A 3,500-nucleotide genomic window follows, 5' to 3' on the forward strand; every position below is an offset into this window, starting at 1 on the left:
GGTAGTTAGGAATCAGGCAGGCAGGCAAGCAGTTAGGGGCATCAGGCAGGCAGGTGAATAGTTAGGGGTGAACAGGCAGGCAGGCAGAGTGGTTAGGGGCGATCAGGCAGGCAGGCAGGCTAGGAGCCAGTGGTCCCAGATTGCAAGAGGGATGTCCAACTGCCAGTTTAGGCCCGATCCCTGCAGGATCCCTGCAGGATCGGTCCTAAACCGGCAGTTGGACATAACCTGAGGGGTCCTGGATTGCAAGAGGGTGCAGGCCGGGCTGAGGGACCCACCCCCTGCCCCCGCACGAATTTCGTGCACCGGGCCTCTAGTTATATAGAAAACCTAGGTAAAGCTAAGAAAAATGTGCAAGACGGCTACAAAAAATTGTGAAGCATTATGGAAAAAAATTAGTGACTCAGACAATATAAGGATGCATCTTGCTCATAGATAGAAGATTCAATATTGTAAAGAGATCAGCAGCCCTTATATCATCTCTAGATCCAGTGCAGCCCAATCAAAATATCAGGTGTTATTGACACGTATTAGAATGGTAGGACACCAGAGTAGACAACCCCAGTAACTAGACATATTTAAAAGAACTTCAGTATTTTCCTGTTTGGTAAGCATTGTTTTAGTATGCAGGTTTCCTCCATTATCTTAAAGTAGAGCATTCCTGTGAAACCTTTCATAAGCTGAAGTGGCATAAAGTGCACATCTTGCTAACAAATGTGCAAAATAAATCAAGATAAAGCACAGATACTCAGATACAGTTTAGAGCAATGGCAGCTTGCTGCTGAGATGCTGAGTGTAGCTGCCCATGAGGGAGCTTGGTGGTGCCACTCTTTCTGCACAGCAAAACAAATGCTCATCCCCTATTTTTGCTAAATCCTCTTCATACTCCTTTTGGCTAGCAAAAACAGGCACTAATGTAGTTCTTCCATAAAAGTGAAGTGATACAAAGCAGGCTTTTGAAATGTGGGGGATACCTGTATTTTTATTTTAGATGTGAGGGGACATAAATGACTTGGGTACCTCAGGAAGAAGTTTTTAGTAGTCATTCACATTTTTCACATGTGTTGTGAAAACCAATTTTAAAGGGCAGTCTTGGAGTCAAAATTCTCAAGAAGTTCTTCTCGCAAGCAACTATTCCTACAAGTGCTGTGCTGTCCCCTAGCTACATGTGACTATTTAACTGATCTGGTCATCACGTTAGTTGCACTAGCCCCATTTCAAGTGCTCAGTAGCCATATGTAGCTGTGGCCACCTTTTGGATGGTGCAGATGTCAGACATTTCCATCACTGCAGAAAGTATTATTGGTCACCTCTAACAAGACTTCCCTTTTTTTAAAAATCAGACACCAAATAAAGTTATAGGTGGACTGGAGTTGAACAAATGCTCTGGTATAATTGGCCCACCTTAAACTTATCTTTGGGTATTTATTAGCAGGGCACCAGATTTTTTGGTTAAGAAAATCAATTAGAGAAGAAATTGCAGTACGAATTTCAAACTATTCAACCTTGAGGGGAGGGAGCATTGTTTACATCTAGGCAGACTCCTTGGGTTAAGCCTTAAGAGCCCAGGTAGCTAAGATCTTAACCATTTGAGAAGGGTTCTCAAGGAATTTGCCTCACAAAGGGGGATTCAGATAAACTGAACTGTTAGGAACCCTGGAGGACTGTAGTAGATTTTTGCTGCTGAGATTCAGCACTTGAGGAATCTGACTCTTATGATTGGACAACTCTCAAATGGTAATTTCCCTCCCCTTTCCCAGTATTTTTCCTCCTTTTTCCCTCTCAACACATAGCCCATATCCCAGTATACAGGAAAAACTGTTTCAGGGTGGTATTGTGTAAGGAAGCTTGTGTATCTGAGATTCTGGTGGAAGTTCTGTAATGTCAGGTCAATCCACAGCAGCAGAGGAGGAGTTATGAGGAATTCAAGTGTTAAAAATGGATTGCATTGGGTGTAAACGTGTGGCTGGGATTTATGACTCTTTACCGTGAAATGGAAAATAAAAATGTAAAAAATTGGGTGTAATCATCTCCAAATTGGCTGCTTTGTTAGATTGGCAGAGTTCTTTGAGGGAAGAATCAACTATGTAACTGGGTTATATAATGGTGGTTGGGGCTGGGGGAGGGGTTATGTTCATAGGGGCCCTTATCTCATTCTGGCTTTTCTTTGTCCAAGAATTGTAAAAACCTTTGATGTTATTGCTGGAGTTTTGAATCAGCAGTTGCTAAGCACCTGCTGTTGTGTTTCAGGCTGTATGTAGGTTTGGACCTTGGGGTGGTTACAGAGTCAAAACAGAGTCCCAGTGCTGAGCCTGATCTGGGAAACAGATATATACAGATAATTACCATATTCATACATAGAGGTTCAGAGGGTCCTCCAACATCATTTTAGTCTGATTCCCTAATCTTCTACCAGAAGCAGCTTGAGACCAAACTGGGAAGGAGACTTGTTTAATGCCAAAAGAACTAAGAACCCGTTTTTTGTTTGTTTTGTCTCCCCCCCTCCCCCATTAGACCACTGTAAAATATGATCACTATCCTTGAAGACATCATCTAATTCCTTATCTGCTTAAAGCCCACTTCTTCCATAATGGTCCCTTGACTGCCATCCTTTTCTCCGATACCACTTAACTGTCTTTTCCTTGTATTTATTGTGCTTTTTATGGAAGGTCTTACTTCCTCTTTTAGATCTTGAACATGATCAGGTCACCAAGCCGGCTTCAGCCTTCTTACCTCTCATTTCCCATTCTCAGCAAGGTCTGAATAACTGTCACTTTTTAATTAAGCCTTACAGTCAGGTAAGTTGGGTTCGAAAATGCTTGCTCCTTTGTGAGACACCTTCCTCTACATCAATAAAAATTCCTCAGGCCACATGAATATGTATTACGAATTTGAGTGAGCTCAGTCACTGTTTGACTACTGAGTTTTGGAGGTGGGAGGCAGGGACCAACAGCAACAATTTAGGGAGTGTGAGAATGGACAGAGCGAGGGAGGTGGGCTGAGATGGGGCCGCGGGGGCGGGGCTGCGCAGGAGCCCGGTTGCGCAGGGGCGTGGTGCGCGGTCTGTTGCCGGAACTAGTCTGAGTCGCCCGCAGCCCCGCCCCCTCCCCCTCGGGGTGGAAACAAAGGGGGCTCGTGCTGAGCTGAGGGGGAAAGAGGTGGAGCGTCTGTTGGTCGGTTTTGCGAGCTCCCTGGCCCGCTAGGTTTGTTCCCAAGAGGGGGCGGGGCTGGGGTGATCAAGAACCCAGAAAGGGGGAGGTCCGCGTGCTGGGCGTCACGCGGCCCTGACTGTCAGCTCCGGGTGTGCAGCTGTCGTTTCCTGGCGCTCCCCATCCGTGTGATGGTACCGAGAGGAAGGAAGCGCCGTGACAGCGCCTTGGTCGGAGCCCGGGTTCCGGGGGTGAGGAGGCCCGGGGACAAGGGAGCTGGCGAGCTGGCCACTGGCTGGGCGAGAGGTCACAATAGGAGGCGGCGGGCCCGCTGGGGGCCACGGGAGCAAC

At 46.6% G+C, this 3,500-nt stretch overlaps 1 protein-coding gene across 7 annotated transcripts in view; it reads left to right on the forward strand.

The window, feature by feature from the left end:
- Window positions 1-3,500, forward strand: part of RNF38 (ring finger protein 38) — a 72,902-nt gene that overhangs the window by 9,142 nt on the left and 60,260 nt on the right. For 2 of the 7 annotated variants that reach the window (XM_014531503.1, XM_005883952.2), the window contains exon 1: window positions 3,092-3,203. The exons of the other annotated variants lie outside the window; for them this stretch is intronic. The gene's annotated coding sequence lies outside the window, so the exon portion shown is untranslated. Of the gene's footprint in view, window positions 1-3,091; window positions 3,204-3,500 lie in introns of those variants that run through there. 7 annotated transcript variants of the gene reach the window in all.

This window comes from Myotis brandtii, unplaced genomic scaffold, assembly GCF_000412655.1.
Source record: "Myotis brandtii unplaced genomic scaffold, ASM41265v1 scaffold806, whole genome shotgun sequence".
In the NCBI taxonomy this organism is placed as follows: domain Eukaryota; kingdom Metazoa; phylum Chordata; class Mammalia; order Chiroptera; family Vespertilionidae; genus Myotis; species Myotis brandtii.